This window comes from Copadichromis virginalis, linkage group LG23, assembly GCF_057382275.1.
Source record: "Copadichromis virginalis isolate Kocher_CV1m ecotype Utaka linkage group LG23, C_Virginalis_male_GT1.1, whole genome shotgun sequence".
Classification (NCBI taxonomy): Eukaryota; Metazoa; Chordata; class Actinopteri; order Cichliformes; family Cichlidae; genus Copadichromis; species Copadichromis virginalis.
In genome coordinates, this window is record NC_140639.1 from 16,771,714 (window position 1) to 16,790,580 (window position 18,867).

Here is an 18,867-nt window from a genome sequence, read left to right on the forward strand (position 1 = left end):
TGATCCATGTCTGAGGCGACTTATGAAAATAATTGTAGTTTACTGATTTGAGAAAACCTGCACATGACACTTGTCTTGCTGATGTTGAATGCTTCTTGTCCTTATGATACAATTGTTTACAGGTATGGAGTTTGATTTTACTTCCAGATTTTGTTTTCCAGGCCATGATGGTGTGTATGCAGGCTCCTGGGTGAGCCAGGTGTTAAGCAAACTTAATATGCAAAGCACACTAACATTTTCATTGCAGGATTATGGGTCCAGGGTGGTGCTGCTCCAGGGGAGGAGATGCCCTGATGTTGCCTGGGATATGATCTAGCTAATCTTTTTCTTTAAGACTGGAATCCAGGTTTGGTGTGTTGACGCATGGGTGTGTCCATGCGTCAAGAGGAGGGGTCCAAGGATTAACATTAAACAATGTTTTTTATTATTGTTGCAGTGATTTGTGTGATTAGCCGTTTTATTTACAAATATTAAACCTATGCAAGTGGTGCACCCATGTTCAGATGAGGCTTTGATGGCCTATAAGTGAAGTTCACTGAACTAAAGAATGTGGTTTGATGATTGTTGACATACTCTCCAAATAGTTTGTCTTCCTAGCAAGGAAATACAGGTGCAGCAGTAATCTCCTGAGAAATCTTCAGAGGCCCAGTGAGAAGCGCATAGCTGACAGGACCAGGCAGTGGTTGAGGTCAAAGATCAAGCTGATTGGGGCCCATCATGAAATCAGACCTTGGAGCCACAGCAAGGACCATGAAACTGCCTGCAAAATAGAGGAGAGGATCGTCCACAAGATGGGAGAGAGGCTTCAGGAGGATCAGAGATCATCTTCAGCACAGCAGACATCACACAGAGAGCTGTGCTACTAAGCTTCCAGGGAATCAAGAGGAGACTTCCCACAGCAAGATTTTAAATAAAATGAAAGATTCAATATTGACGCTGAGGAAGACGACTAAGGTGTACGACGTGCTCTGCCTTAAACCTTCAGCAGCGTTGGAACATGAAAACTCGTGGGATGAGGGGAGCGTGCCAAGCTCCATCGACAGCGTAGAAGGAGTTCGAGGATGACATCATGATTCTGTGAAAAGCACAGGAACCAGAAGCTATGGTGGTGATGACAGCAGTTTCCTATGAACATCACCTAACGCTGTGCCACTATACTGTGCATACGATGACACTCTGAAGGCTGCTGGGATCATAACAGCAGTAAGACAACTGAACCCTGCACCCTTTCCACAGAGGTGTTTCTCTGCAGAGCGTGGACAATTAAGGAGTCATAAATATCCCCCTCACAAGACGAAGGTCTGAAGTCAGGTGATGGGGGCTGGTAAGAGGCCATAAAACTGGAGTGCTGAGAGGTCTGCAGCTTGGAAATAGCTGAGACCCATGTTGACGGACAACAAAACCAACTGGTATGTTTGAACTTTATTCTACATACATTTGGACTCTGGTCCTATGGACAATGATGGAAACAACTGGAAGAGACATTTATGACGCCCTGCAGAACTCAAACCACTCTGCAGAGAGACATGTGATGTGCACACCTGGAGGAAGCACCACCAAGTTGAGATGTTTTTCAAAATGTTACTTTTTTAGTTTCACTATTAAATTAACAATTTCTTTGTTTGCTCGTAAGATGCAGTTTGCCATGAGATGAGCTCAATGAATGGGATAACTGCTAATACATTTATTAAACTGTGTACCTTTTCAGTAATTTAGGGTGATTTGACATATGCTGAGTATAAAAAGGTTTGCATTGAAACTGTCAGACATGACGTATTCATACCTGGGAACTTTTCAGGCATAAAGGTCAAAAAGGGGGGAAATGTTAGATTTGTATTGTTGATTGTCATTTATGCTTAGAAATATTTACTTATATATGCTTAGAGTTTTGTAATTAGTTGTAGATTGGTAGAGGTTTTGATCCTTGATAGTCTGCAAACTTTGTGTGTATTAGACAGCACTTTGGGAGCATGAGAGTTCATACCGTGTCTTATTGTTTTATGGTAGGATTAACGTAGTTGCGTCTGTTCTAGTCTAAGTGCTCTTTGTTTAGATGAACTGCAGGACTTCCTCACCGTGTTATCTAGGATGAACCATCTAGGGTGAGGGGGAGGCTACCCTCTTCCTGACCAAGGATGTTTGACCCTTTGATCAGCAGTACACACACACACACACACACACACACACACACACACTCACACACACAGGCAAGGTACTCTTTGTTTGTATGTAGACGTTGTATGTTAATGAACCTATGCATATTCATGTAACCTCAATAAAAGGACAGTGTATGGGAGAACGGACGAGAGCTACTGGGGTCAAGCGAAGGAACGGCGCTCTGTCTGGTTCTCTCCCGTGCACGAGTACCATGAAGAAGTTTGCCTACTTGTGTCTTGCTTGCAGTGTAATTATATTGTCTTAACGTTCCAGCGAATAGGTTCAAGCTACAAACCTAACACTAACACTTTTTCCTTCAGTTTCCTTGTCAAGAATTAACTTCCTGTTTAACTGAAATGCCTTCCTGTTCAACTGAAACACCTTCCTGTTCAACTGAAATGCCTTCCTGTTTAACTGAAATGCCTTCCTGTTCAACTGAAATGCCTTCCTGTTTAACTGAAATGCCTTCCTGTTCAACTGAAATGCCTTCCTGTTTAACTGAAACGCCTTCCTGTTTAACTGAAATGCCTTCCTGTTCAACTGAAATGCCTTCCTGTTTAACTGAAATGCCTTCCTGTTCAACTGAAATGTCTTGGTTTTTCAGTAGTGTGTGTGAGAGCGTTTCAGTTGTGTGTGTGAGAGCTAAAATTTCAGTAGTGTGTGTGAGAGCGTTTCAGTTGTGTGTGTGAGAGCGTTTCAGTTGTGTGTGTGAGAGCGTTTCAGTAATAATGTCCCTTACGGCACCTCATACACTGATGCCTCATCAGGCAACTCATAACATTTCACCAAACAAACAAATACCAAAACTAAGGAAAATGTTTTCTCACATCTACTTTTAGTTTTTTGTTTTAGCTAACTAACATTGCAAGAAGAGGCTCAGACTGGATCCCTGATGTATCGGCTTGAACTGAAACCCGTTTGTAACACCTGTTACACATGCCACAGACTTACTGTCCTCATGTCCTGCACCACCCTCTCATACTTCTCTGCCAGTCCTAACTTTCTCCTATAATACCACAGTTCCTCTAATCGCACCCTATCACATGGCTGCTTACTTTAATGCTTGTGTAGTCACTACAGCTCTGCACAAGAGCAAATATTTTTTTCATACGTTTTTGCACATTTGATATAATCAGTGGAGAGAAACTAATATATGAGTAAACACAGTACAAGAATGACAAGCAGCATATGGTGCAGCCAGCCAGAAATGAAACTGTGGACCCTGGGCATTTGGACCTATGTTTTATGCTTTTTAACCAGTTATAGTAAATGGTAAAGATAATTCACCAATGGATCCTGGAGCAGCCTTTGGGGCCAGTGTTCTCCTTAGTAATAGGTTGAGTAATTAATGTTAGAGCTAATGATTTTGATAAGTAATGATACACCAATGATACTGCAACCATGACTTTACAGAAGGTTGTTTTTGCAGAATGTTAGTCATCAGTATATAAGTTAGAGGATAGAACAAGTAATCAAAAGAAATATATAAATAATGTTAAACCAAAATATACAGTCATTATTCAATCCTCATACTTTGGCCTCTTGGCATTGCATGTCTTTTTCCATTGTGTCCCTTTTGCAGTGAAACTGTCATCGGGTTCTCTCTGAATCAATATGCTTGTCTTTAATAGGCCTTTCATTAGCAACTAATCAATAACCTACCAGCAAAGGACAGCCACTCAGTGTACAAACTTCCACAATGTTTTAGCAAGACAAAAGGTGGAGAGTTCTCAGAAGAGCTGACAGCAATACATTAAAAACATTTGCGACTGAATTACCATGTCTAATGTAAAAACACTTTTTAGAGATAATTAGACTAAAGTTAGAGTTAAAAATTTTATATAAAATCACAGATATGCCGGAAAAGAGTGGAGTGCCCACTTTGAGTGGAAGAGGGCATGCATACAACAAGGTAAAAACCTGGGGAAGAAAATGGCAATTTATAGTTAGAACCAGGTCAAAGAGCATTAACAGACCAAGACCAAAGTGTGTAAATGTTAACTTTCAGATAAGAACCACCATGGAGACTTGCCATGTTCAACGTGATTGTTTAAGGTACCCTTGGTTTAACTGATGGATGTTTTTAATTTTTATTCTGCTTTTTTTAATATGGCTCCTAAAGAGCCATTTGGCTCAGAGGATTGTTATAAACTGCACATAAGTTCAAATTAATTACCAAGAGTGTTGAAAGAGGGGCAACTATTTTCTATTGTGGTCTATTTGTTAACAAAATGAAATGCTGAGAGCAGTAGATAAGTGTGCCCTAACTGTTTAACAGTTGTCATATCTCGTATTCATAAATCTCATACGAAATGATCAAGTGGCCTTGGATAATTTAAGAAGTGTAAATACTGCAAAGTTTATATCTATGACTTACTGTGAAGTCCAGTCTGAACATTCAATTTTTACTTGAACATACTAAAAGCAAATGGTAACAATATGTTTGTGTAATTTTTAGTCTGATATTTTGCATTACATCTGTGTTTGACCCTACTATCAGGTATTTTAAATATTTAGGAGGAGTTTTTATTATTATTGAAAAGTACTATATTTTAATGGTAAATTTCTATTATTTTATGGTATTTTTTCTGGTGTGCCAGCTGCAGGAATATTACTTTTTAAAATGTAAAAATTTAATGAGATTTTAAATGAACAGCAGTTGATACTTTTTTTATATTTAAGCCAAGTTTTGAATGTTTTATGCAGTGGAAGTGGAAGAAGTTGAATCTGAACATAAGCAAAGAGAAGGAAATGAGAGTCTGGATGGCTTGGAAGTCTGAGTGCTGTGAATAGGGTTTCACGTAAATATGCTAATTAAAATGAGTTTGAGGGACATTTAGAATTTTATACAGTTATTTTTGGTTCAGAGGTTACTTCTTCCAGTGTGCCAGTGTTATTTGTGCAGCTACGCTTTGTGCTGCTGCGCATTACAGGCAGCACTGTTTTGATTGTATGATATATAAGTAAAACTGAATTGATTTGAGTTCCTTGACAAGAGGCTGTCACACTATATGGTGAAATATTAATTCTTAAAAAAAAGCCATTTTGACATTGTTGTTTGATTTTTTTTTTTCTTTTAGTTGTTCTGATGAGCTTTTACCATTTAAACTGATGCTTCCTGGAAAATTACAAGATAATCACCAATAATTTTTTTTGGACTACCTCAAGGTGTCACAGACAAATGCTAAAATGTATTTTAATCATTCTTTTTTTCTGTCATATTGTAGATTGCATTAGCTGGGCAATTATATATTTTATATTGCAGTTTAATTGCATTCCTTTAACAATAGCCAGTGTTTTTCCACTATAACGAGCACCAACTACTAAGAACTGATGGTTGCTAGGTACCAAGTGCAAAATTATTTAGATGGTGTTTTTGCAATTTTATTTTATAAATATAGCCTTTTTATGGATATCAAGAATATCAGGACATGCAAGAAATGACTAAATGCTAAATGATCTATAAAAAAGAGAGAGAGAAATGGGAAAAACCTATTATGGACAAGAAGCAGAAGTCCTGCTGCCAAGCATGCTGTAAACTGCCAGGACCGGAGGAGTCTGGTTTCTCATTTACATGACACTAGACAAGATACTTACACTTTATAATTAAATCATGGGGAAAATTCAACAGATCTGCTTCAATCTTCAATCCAGAATGTCTCAAGACGTCCAAAAGTCAACACAAATTAAATTTATAAAAGCAGACATTGGTTTATGTCCACAAAAAGCTAAGCTAAAAAGGAGTGATGATGAGTTGTGGTCACACTGCCAAGTCATCCACAAATAGCCAACAGTGGAGGAGGCTTGTCTGTCCTTATATGCCATTAGGCATGAAGATGATAATTTTCTAAGTATAAGACTACATACTGGGCCAAAAGTGGGGGAGGCTTTAATTTTCCTGCCTCATCCATCCATAGGCATGAAGGACATGTAACCAAATTAGTCTGTAAACTCCTCTTTCACTGTGGTCTTACTGGCAGGAATTACATTTTAATGTCATTTGAAACAGTTTAACACCCCACACCAGTCAGGAGTTATTGGACACTCTGTCTTATAGTGTAATTAAATTTTTGGAGGTGTGCTGGTAAAATTACCAAACACTGAGTGTGTGTCTGTAAATAGAATAATAATTTCGGCCTTTCACCTTATTAGAAATGACTTCACTAATCACAAATACACTAGATCTTGATAGCATTAATTAAACACATCTACATTTTAAAGTAAAATGTGAAACTGTCTGACCTTTCTAGTGCACCTGACTTTAAGAGTCCCATTACAATCCGAGTGCTGCTAATTAACAAGCCGATTAAACACTTTTTAGATTAATTACAGTGGGAGTTGTTCACTGACGTCTGCCATCTCATTCCCTAGAGGAGAGTGCTCCAACCATCTGAACCATGGTTTTCACTCTGTTCTGTCAGACTATTTTACAAAGTACAGAGATCCAAAGAACAGACAAAAACTCATAATGAAATATAACACAAAAGAAGATAACAATATTTTCAGACATTGTTGTTCATTAAATTCAATTAGACAACTATCAGATGAGACCCTATCAGCAGGTACTTGGCGTCACCAGGAGGGAAAAACTCCCTGTTAACATGAAGAAACCTCTGAAAGGATACCTCAAGGCAGATTTGGGATGCATTGGAGAGGTTATGTCGCTTGGCTAGCCCAGGAACCCCTTGGTGTCCTCCCAGAGGTAGAGGCAGAGGCTCGGGGAAGAGAAATCTGGTCAACCCCACTTAGACTGATGTATATAAGATAAGATAACCTTTATTAGTCCCACACGTGGGTGCCGCAGCCTGCCACTGAAGGAGCTGCTCAGTGCTGTAACAGTCTCCTGCATGGGGTGGGAGATGTTGTCCAACAGGGATGACAGCTTGGCCACCATTCTCCTGTCACCCACCACCTCCACTGGGTCCAGAGGGCATCCTAGATAGGGATGGGTATCGTTTAGGTTTTATCCGATACAGGTGCCAAACCGGTACTTTTGAAACGGTGCTGATGCTTAAACGGTGCTCAAACCGGTGCTTAAAGAATGGAGAACACAAATTTTGTCCTAAAACCTCTCATCTTTAGCTGTTTTTTTTGTAAAAAGATAACAATGTTAGCCTTTTCTGCAGCTATAGGGCATATATGGTATCACTCTTGGCTGGAAGCAGTGCTTAAACAATGGAAAAAACACAAACTTTGTTCAAAACCCTCTCATATTTAGCTGTTTTCCACTTTTTCTTTGGTCATTTTTGGCCAGGGTGAAGGGAGTATCTGCCATCAAACAACATTGAACATCCCAGGAACATTCCAGAAATGGAAGGAGTATGGCACAACTGTAAACCTACCAAGACAGCCAGGGAATCTGTCCATAGGACAACTATTAGTCGTGCACTGCACAAAGTTGGCCTTTATGGAAGAGGGCAAGAAGAAAGCCATGGTTAACAAAAACCATAAGAAGTTCCGTTTGCAGTTTGCCACAAGCCATGTGGGGGACAGAGATGGGCAGTAACGCGTTACAAATAACGCGTTACTGTAATCCGATTACTTTTTTCGAGTAACGAGTAAAGTAAGGGATTACTATTGCAAAAACTGTAATTAGATTACCGTTACTTTCCCGTAGGAACGCTGCGTTACTGTGTTACTAAAACCGTGATTTTTTTGCGAGAATGTCTCATGACAGTGACATAAGCGAGTGCGACATTCATGACAACAGCTGTGTGCAGATCAACAATGGATAATATATCGAGTACCGGAGAGAGTATGAGCGTGCAGCGTTTAAAGCGTGGAAGTACTGACCTTACTTTAAGTTTGATTCCATAAAAAGTGACAAAAACATTAGTGTCCATTAGCATTGTGCGTGGGAAGAAAACTTATTTTTACAGTGAAAAAAACCCCCTAAACTTCCAAGCAAGCTCCGAGTGCGCTACCACGTAATGGAAAATTTTCACCTGCTTTACAGGTGAAAATAAAGCAAAAGGACCGCTAGTCTTTGATTTTATTTATTTTCTGCTGTGTTTTACTTGCATCTATTTGAAAGACTGAGTGTAAACACAAAAAAATAAAAATTATGTGCTGGAATATGCAGAAAATAGGTTTAAATATTAAACAAATTTCTTCCAGTCAGTGAATGTTGCATATAATTGCATTTTTGCTTGATGCAAAAAGTTAAAAGATTAAAACTAATAAAGTTTTAAAAAGGGACTTTTCCATTTGATTACATCTTGTATGATGGATTATGTAGAAAAAGTAGAATTGGGCTGAGAGATCTATCGCTTTATCACCTATTCAGGTTGTAAATCGTGTTTTTAAAAAGTAACTAAGTAACTAAGTAATTGATTACGTTTGAAAATAAGTAATCAGTAAAGTAATGGGATTACTTTTTGGGGGAAGTAATCAGTAATTAGTTACTGATTACTTTTTTCAAGTAACTTGACCAACACTGGTGGGGGACACAGCAAACATGTGGAAGAAGGTGCTCTGGTCAGATGAGACCAAAATGGAACTTTTTGGCCAAAATGCAAAACGCTATGTGTGGCAGAAAACTAACACTGCACATCACTCTGAACACACCATGCCCACTGTATGGTGGTGACAGCATCATGCTCTGGGGGTGCTTCTCTTCAGCAGGGACAGGGAAGCTGGTCAGAGTTGATGGGAAGATGGATGGAGCCAAATACAGGGCAATCTTGGAAGAAAACCTCTTGCAGTCTGCAAAACACTTGAGACTGGGGCGGAGGTTCACCTTCCAGCAGGACAACGACCCTAAACATAAAGCCAGGGCAACAATGGAATGGTTTAAAACAAAACATATCCATGTGTTAGAATGGCCCAGTCAAAGTCCAGATCTAAGTCCAATCGAGAATCTGTGGCAAGATCTGACAACTGCTGTTCACAAACGCTGTCCATGTAATCTGACTGAGCTGGAGCTGTTTTGCAAAGAAGAATGGGCAAAGATTTCAGTCTCTATACGTGCAACGCTGGTAGAGACAGACCCTAAAAGACTGGCAGCTGTAATTGCAGCAAAAGGTGGTTCTACAAAGTATTGACTCAGGGGGCTGAATAATTACGCACACCCCACTTTTCAGTTATTTATTTGTAAAGAATGTTTGGAATCATGTATGATTTTTGTTCTTCTCACGTGTACACCACTTTGTGTTGGTCTTTCACGTGGAATTCCAATAAAATTGATTCATGTTTGTGGCTGTAATGTGACAAAATGTAGAAAAGCTCAAGGGGGCCGAATACTTTTGCAAGCCACTGTATAAACAAGGAAACTGCAACTGGGCCCTATGTCAGAGCTTTGTTTTGAATAATATAATGCAATGTTGAAACAAAGACACAACAAAACTGCTGTAATATCACAGAGTGGCACAGTGTAGAATGTAACTTGTGCAGCTAAGTAGGTACAGTTTAGATAGATTTATTTCTTGGCATGTGTGTTTGTATGTCTGTCTGCATTATCAAATTTTGCTCCACATTATGATAGACAGCAAATGTTTTCAAGCCTGATACTCATTACATACAAGTCCATCATTGGTAAGAGAAGTCATCTCAGCCAAACCAAAACTGTGCACTGCTGCCTAGTATCCTTAGTCCACATTCCTATACTGTATCCAAAATCGTTCATCTGAGGTGAATCAGTTAACAGTGCAGGACTGAGTTCAGTGATAGTGCTCCTGGGAGAGTGGAGACACAGGGACACATTCAGCATGGAACAGCTTATCACCATTAAAGGCTTACAAGAGAAAAGTAGAGAAACAGGACATAGAGGAGGAGAGGGAGAGTGGGAAAGAGACACAAAGTCAGAAAAAAAAGAAAGATTCAGACAATAGGAGAAAGTTACAATAGAGCATCTGTTCTGGTGCTGCATAGCAAGAAAGAACCGAGACTGCATCAGGCAGACAGTATTGGTATTATTATATAGACACTATTAAACTGCCATGGAGAATTTCTATGAAAATCCATCACTTTTCATGACAGAGAAATTAGAACATAGTACTTTCTGTACTATTACTGGGAAAAAAATCTGATGCCATGAGGAAAATGTGTCTATTTTGCATTTGTTTAACATTTAGAATGAAAGAAAAATTATCAAACATTATATAAGCTTAAAATATTTAAGGAAAATTACAGTAGATTATGATAATAGTGTATCATGCCAGCTATGGTCTATATGTATGGTCTTTAACAACAAAATAAAAAAATAATAATTGAACAAAATATAAAATAAAACTGTAAAACCAGCCCATGTTATTTCTAGTCACAGCCATGAATTCCTTCATGAATTCAGGCCCTGCAGTTTTTCTTGTGTCTGACTGCTATAAACTAGTTTGTTTTGTAGGCAAAAAGAACTCTAATAAGGGTTGTGTATAGATTGCTAGTGACTGATTATGCACTTTGCTGGTTCATCCTAAACAATGAAAATTACACCCCCTGTAGGTCAAGCACTGTACTGGGCAGCCAATAGAAAACCAGTCAGCTCGGTCAGCATTAATCTTGGTCAGAATCTGCCTTAACTGATGAGGTTGCTAATGCTATTGTTCTACTGGGACCAAAACTGTGGAAATGAGAAAAGCTTAAATTTTTGCAGTGTATGCATAATCACTCAAATAATCCAGATGCAGTGTAATTTTATAATCAGTTCTCAAGTCTTTGATACCTTGCTCCAATTCTCGGATTTGGCTGCGAAGGGTTTATTTTGACTTCCAGCCAGATCATGGGAAACCTAGCCTCTGTCTTATGGTAACGATAAAGGTTCAAAGGTAAAGTGGAAGGAGCTTTGTGAAGTCCAAAGGAGTAAAGGCAAATGACAGACAGGCAAAACAACAACAACAACAACAAAATCATTAATAATATGAAATAAAAGATGTATTATAAAACATAAAACAGTCAAATGTGCATTGGTACTATATAAACAATAACACAGCATATGTGGACTTTGTACTGGTCTTTTGTGTAAAAGAGTTAGTTGAATCAAGGGACAAATTGTTGAATTTACAAGGTGATCTACATTCAAACAACAGGTTTGGTCACCTTTGGCTTTTGACAATGATGAAATAATAAGACAAAAATTAACTTGACAACTCGAGGAAGTTTGGACTAGAACCTCTCTTTCTTTGAATCAAAAGTTGAGTTGTTACAGGAGGATTGTGCATTTCTGCCACATATCTGGCCTGGATAAGTGCCAGAAAGTAGAGGGTTGGTGACAAACATTTTCTGCTTTTCGACCAGCCGTTTGTGTTATATTGCCTACTTTTTGTCTTTCTTTTATCCCCATCTCTGGAATGTCTGAGTTTGTTCTGTGAAACGAATCTTACAATAGAAAAGTCAGACTTAAATTTAAAACATATGTTGTTTGATTGGTCACCAAAGATAAATCACTTTGATGCTAAATTAGGAGTGTTATCAGAGAGTGCAGAGAGGAATGTGACTGCTGAAACACCATTTATTTAATTCTAGCTGTTCAGCCAGTGGGAAGCTGCTTTGCTTTGAAATTCAATATTCAAAAGCTGTCCAAGAATAACAGCAGTGATTGTGTTAAATTTGAAGAGAAAATATAATGTGGGGAGATATTGAGCTTATTGAGCATGCCTGCCATTAATCTGACTTGACTGCAACCTCGATCCTAGAGCACACCATTTAATGTGAAATGACAAAATATTACAACCAGCTCTTAAATGCAGGCAATCTTCCACAGTGCAGCTCACAACCTTCGCATGCCTGGAGCTTTTAGATTAACCCAGATTTAGATTACATGGAAAAAATTGCAATTTACAATTTAGCTTTTTAAAAAATTATCAAAAGTTCGGACGTTTCTCAGTGTTTGAAACCACAGTCTTTGACCCTAATGGGGTTGATAAAGTTATGGCTTTTCACAATCATTAAGGCAAATTTAGAAGTTTTATGAGTTCTCTGATTACTCAAACATAGTCTCAACAGGACTTCTATGTCTTGCACTCATCAACTGCTTTTAAAATAACAGATGCAACAAAACAAGAAAACATTTTATGGTGAAAGCAACAGTTTTATTATTTCAAATTTCTTGTCCCTTAGTTCATATTGTTAAGAAATTCCATTTAACCAGAATTGTGAATGTAAAAATAAGGTATAAAAATCTGCTCATATATTTATTGGCCCTCTTCATTCTGCATCAGATCCCAAACCATCTTCATTGGGTTTAGGTCAGGTGACTTTGGAGGCCAGACCATCTGGTGCAGCACTCCATCACTCTCCAGCCTGGAGGTGTGTTTGGGGTCATTGTCCTGTTGAGAAATAAATGATGGTCCAACTAAACGCAAACCGGGTGGGATGGCATGTCACTGCAGGATGCTGTGGTAGCCATGCTGGTTCAGTTTGCCTTCAATTTTGAATAAATCTCCAACAGTGTCACCAAAGCACCCTCACACCATCACACCTCCTCCATCCTTCACAGTGGGAACCATGTATGTAGAGACCATCCCTTCACCTTCTCAACTCTGGACTCAGACCAAAGCACAGATTTCCACTGGTCTAATGTCCATTCCTTGTGTCTCTTGGCCCAAACAAATCTCTTCTGCTTGTTGCTTTTCTTTAGTGGTGTTTTCTTAGCAGCTATTTGACCATAAAGGCCTGATTCACACAGTCTCCTGTGAACAGTTGATGTAGAGATGTGTCTGCTACTGGAACTCTGTGTGGTTTTTATCTGGGCTCTAATCTTAGGTGCTGTTAACTTGGGATTTCTGAGGCTGGTGACATGGATAAATTTATCCTCAGCAGCAGAGGTGACTCTTGGTCTTCCTTTCCTGAGGCGGTCCTCATGTGAGCCAGTTTCATTGTAGCCTATGTCTGATTTTTGGGACTGCTCTTGGGGACACATTCAAAGTTATAGCAATTATAGTTTTGTTTGCCGACCATAGCAACATCATGAAGCTCAGAGAGAGAAGGCCAAGGGTTTGCAGTGCTGTGAACAAAGCAAAGGATGGCTACTTATAGGAATCTAAAATATCAATTTTTTCTTTGCTACATAATTCCTTATATCTTGCTTCATTTTGATGTCTTCAGTATGTATCTACAATGTGGAAAGTAGTAAAAATAAAGTAAAAAAAATAAATGAGAAGGTGTGCTCAAACTTTTGACTGGTAGTATACATATACATTTATGTATATTCCTTCATGCTTACCACAAAAATTAACTTTTATGCAAATTTTGGCCAGTTCCTATGGCCAAACAAAGAATGCTATGAGTAAATATATATTTAGAGATAAAAAGGCTGCAGAACATTTTTAAAAGAACACCTCACTCGTTAAGCATGAGGTTGGATCCTCCTTTGGACTTGTGCTGGAACCAGCGGAAGGGCAAAATTCCACCGATACAGAGGAAAATAGATTCAATTAAATACTAGCAAACAGCGAAGCATATGTGAAGCTTGAAAGTTGAAGATGAAAAGAGAACGGTTTCTAAAATAGGATAATGATCTGCAAAAAGCCTCAGAATCAAAAATCAACTACCTCAAGTGGTAGAACCAGGGGTTAAAGTGGGCCGGAACGATCTGGAACAGTGTTTCCGCACCTTCCATTAATGAGCAATTAAATCTGATAGGCAGGTTAATGTTTATTACTGTTAAATTAGTTATAGTTTCATGTGCTGCAGCCTAGTGTTGCTCCCAGGGATGGCATGGAGATACTCGCTCAGTAATGATAAAATTATGACACTCTACAGCCATGCCTATACCTCCAACACATCCACTTTTCTTGTCAGAATCAGAATCGTGTTTATTGGCCAACTATATGTGCAGACACATACAGGGAATTTGGTTCCGGTAGATGGTGGCTCTCAAGCACAGCAATGTAAATCACACACACACACACACACACACACACACACGTGTCTATATATACACATTACACATACATACACAAAGCTGTGTAAACCAACTATAAATAACAAATCTAAACTTACATACATAAAATACAGAAATGAATGAGGTGGAATGAATACTACAAAATGTACATAAGGTGCAGCTGCAGTCTGGCAGTGGGAGCAGTGTGACAGGTCAACTGTTAAGAAGGGAGATGGCGAGGGGAAAGAAACTGTTCCTGTATCGGGTGGTCCTGGTCTGCAGGCTTCTGTACCGTCTGCCAGAGGGCAGCAGATCAAAAAGTCTGTGTGCAGGGTGTGAGGGGTCTGTGATGATTTTCCCTGCCCGTTTCCTGGTTCTTGAGAGGTACAGATCCTGGATGGAGGGCAGGGGCGTGCCGATGATCCTTTCTGCTGCCCGCACAGTCCGCTGCAGTCTGCTCCTGTCCTGTTTAGTGGCTGCTCCATACCAGACTGTGATGGAGGAGCACAGGAGAGACTCAGTGACCGCAGTGTAGAACTGGATCAGCAGCTCCTGTGGAAGACTGTACTTCCCCAGTTGTCTCAGGAAGTACATCCTCTGCTGGGTCTTTTTGAGGATGGAGTTGATGTTGGTCTCCCACTTCAGGTCCTGGGAGATGGTTGTACCCAGGAACTTGAAGGTCTTCACAGTTGACACAGGGCTGTCTGATATGGTGTCATTCTTTTGATATAATCAGAATCAGAATCAGAATACTTTATTGATCCCTGGGGGAAATTATTTTTTCTTACAGTGCTCCATTTAAAACCAACATTAAGACAAGACAGACAATACGCTAACTAAGAATAGTACAATATATACATATATATACATACATACATACATAAGTCACTTATAAATAAATAGTTGGAAAAGAAACATGTGTAGCTGTAGCAGCAAACAGTGTGTTAAGTGGATGCGTTGTACAGGGAGATGGCCACAGGCAGGAATGATTTCCTGTGTCGTTCAGTGGTGCTTTTCGGTAATCTCAGTCTCTCACTGAACGTGCTCCTGTGACTGACCAACATGTCATGGAGTGGGTGGGAGGTGTTATCCAACATTGTCTTTATCTTGGACAGCATCCGCCTCTCCGACACCACCTTGAGGGAGTCCAGCTCCATCCCCACAACATTGCTGGCCTTACGGATCAGTTTATTAAGTCTGTTGGCATCTGCGACCCTCAGCCTGCTCCCCCAGCATGCAACAGCATAGAGGATCGCACTGGCCACAACAGACTCATAGAAAATCCTCAGCATTTTCTGGCAGATGTTGAAGGACCTCAGTCGCCTCAAAAAATAGAGACGACTCTGGCCCTTCCTGTAAAGTGCTGTGGTGTTTTTAGCCCAGTCCAGTTTATTGTCAATGTGTACTCCAAGGTATTTATAGTCCTCCACAATGTCAACACTGACCCCCTGGATTGAAACAGGGGTCAAGTGTTTCCTGGTCTTCCTGAAGTCCACGATCAGTTCCTTGGTCTTTGCCACGTTGAGCTGCAGATGATTCTGCTCACACCACGTGACAAAGGAGTCGATATTCATGTATACTATGAATAAACCTACACCTAACACTGCAGAAGAGATGGGCATATAAACAGAGTAATGTTAAACTAGGTAAAGAGCATCACCAAACATACTAACCATTTCTGTAGTTTGTCACACAATGTATCTGGTAGCTAATCCTAATGTTTTTCTATGTTTCCAAGGGAGATAAAAAAAAATAAAAAAAATGCTAATCTGATAATATGCATATCCATACAAGGGACCTTTTCAAAGCCCGTACACAAAGAAAAATATACTAGCGCTCACAAAACAAAATATAAATAAAATATTGTATGTAAAGTCATTATTTTCCATAAGCTTGTAACGTTGGGTTGTGTTGTGTGGTTGAGAAGAGGCGGCAAAACACCTAGCAGGCTAGGCGGAAGGATACACACCCACACTGGTATCAGTAATCCACGGTGGTTCTTTAATACGCATTCTTCAGCAACCGTATAAAAGCCCGGCTGAACGGCTGCGGCTCAACAACAAAATGCCCAGCGTTCATACAACCCAAGCGCTGCAAACAAAACAAAAAAAGGGTCTCGAAAAGAAAACATAAGTCCGTCCCTCGTTAAGCACGAGCGTGAAGGCACGTGTCCTCATAATCACAGAGAGAGAGAGCGAGAGAGCAGTGGCACACACTGATGACACCATCAACCCTCGACTTGGGTGTCTTAAAGGGACACCACACCATAACGGCTGTTACAAGCTGCACACCTGATCTCAGGTCTCAGCACCCATTGTAGCCTATGGTTTTGACTAATGGTCCAACAGCAAAAAGATGCCAGACATTCATTTAATCAGTTCAAGTTCAAATAGGATCAGTACATGCAAAATAGTAGAAAAATCTCTTAGCGCTAGACATTTAATAGGTATTTAAGAATGGCAGCACGGTGGCACGGTGGTTAGCACTGTTGCCGCACAGCAAGAAGGTCCTGAGTTCAATTCCAACATCAGGCCGGGGTCTTTCTGTGTGGAGTTTGCATGTTCTCCCCGTGCTTGCGTGGGTTCCCTCCGGGTACTCTGGCTTCCTCCCACCGTCCAAAGACATGCAGCTTGTGGGGATAGGTTAATTGGATAATCCAAATTGTCACTAGGTGTGAATGTGCGAATGAATGTGAGTGCGAATGGTTGTCTGTCCCTGTGTGTTGGCCCTGCGACAGACTAGCGACCTGTCCAGGGTGTACCCCGCGTCTCGCCCTATGACAGCTGGGATAGGCTCCAGCGCCCCCCGCGACCCTGAAAAGGACAAGCGGAAGCGAATGGATGGATGGATGGATGGATTTAAGAATGTGACAAACCGAATAATGTTACTGAAGAAAAACTATCCATCCATCCATTTTCTTCTGCTTATCCAGGGCTGGGTTGTGGGGGCACTAGCCTAAGCAAGGACACCCAGACCTCCCTTTCTTGTATAGTTCTAGGCATTTCTGGATTCATTCCCAGTTGCCTTCTGGGCCCTACTCAAACCATACTAAGCCATATGCCTGTTCATCTGCGCTGATATGATGCCTAACAGGAGCTTCCATGTGGTGCTGAGGCAGGTTATTATCTGGTCGTTAGGTAGGACAGGTCCCTTTTTTGGATTCTTGGGGATCTGGACTGTCCAGCCTTCAGTTAACTATGCTTAATGCATCTCATCCATTAGCATCTGGTTCATTTGTTTTGCAAGATGTTCTTGGAACGCAGTTAGCTTCTGTAGCCAGTAAGTGTAAATATCAGGGCCTGATGCTGTCCATTCTGAGTGACCGACCAACCGACAGATCACAAGCTGAAGTGAGACACACATTAAAATATGCATTATGAAGCTATCTTGTCTGAGGTCTATGCTCAGTGTAGAGAGACAAGATAAAAAGGTAGCATTGCTATAAACCTTTATTTTTATTAGAATCTGACCTTTCAGTTTCTTACAGTTGCCTTTTGCTTTAAAGAAAGACCACTGTAATACTTACGGCTGGCCGTTACAGTAGCCGATTGCTATGTATTACTAATATTACCTCCACAAATGAGCTGACATTTAACACTTTTCCTTATGGAAAGAACACATCTCTAGACTCCTCCAAAATATTCAAGTCTTATGTGTAACTGACATCAGTATCTGCAATCTGATCCAGTCCTAGGTTCACAAAAACACATGCAATAAACATCCATCCATCTTCATCCGCTTTATCCGGGGCCGGGTCACGGGGGCAGCAGCCTAAGCAGAGAAGTCCAGACCTCCCTCTCCCCAGCCACCTCCTCCAGCTTATCCGGGGGAACACCAAGGCGTTCCTAGGCCAGCCGAGAGATATAATCTCTCCAGCGTGTCCTGGGTCTGCCCCGGGGCCTCCTCCGGGACATGTCCGGAACACCAACCCCAGGAGGCGCCCAGGAGGCATCCTTGTCAGATGCCCGAACCACCTCAACTGGCTCCTTTCGATGTGGAGGAGCAGCGGCTCTACTCTGAGCCCCTCCCGGATGGCCAAACTTCTCACCCCATCTCTAAGGGAGAGGCCAGCCACCCTTCGGAGGAAGCTCATTTCCGCCGCTTGTATCCGCGATCTCGTTCTTTTGGTCACTACCCACAGCTCGTGGCCATAGGTGAGGGTAGGGACGTAGATCAACCGGTAAATTGAGAGCTTCGCTTTTACACTCAGCTCCCTCTTCACCACGACGGACCGGTGCAGCGTCCGCATCACTGCAGCCGCCGCACCAATCCATCTGTCGATCTCCGGCTCACTTGTCCCATCACTCGCGAACAGGTACTTGAACTCCTCCACTTGGGGCAGGAACTCATCCCCGATCCGGTGTGGGTACTCCACCCTTTTCCGGCTGAGAACCATGGCCTCAGCATGCTGGCATAGACTTTCCCAGGGAGGCTGAGGAGTGTGATCACCCTATAGTTGGAACACACCCTCCGGTCCCCCTTCTTAAAGATGGGGACCACCACCCTGGTCTGCCAGTCCAGAGGTATTGCCCCTGATTTCCATGCAACATTGTAGAGGCGTGTCAACCAGGACAGCCCTACAACGTCCAGAGTCTTCAGGAACTTGGGGCGGACCCATGCAATAAACATTGACAGTTAAAGATTCCGATTTGTAATTTGTTGTAGACAGAACTTTATCAGAACCCTGATGACAGGATTTCAGCACTATGAACTGAAATCCTGCAGTCTCCCAACACTTTGGATGGATATTGCTGAGTTGTTGCAAGTCCAGTTACAGCAATGGTATTATGTTGGTGACATGGTGCTCAAAAATTTTGGCAATGCCAAAAGCAAACGGCCAAACTGTAATAGCTAACTAACAATAAAATACAGAGAAAACAACAGCAGATTGTAAG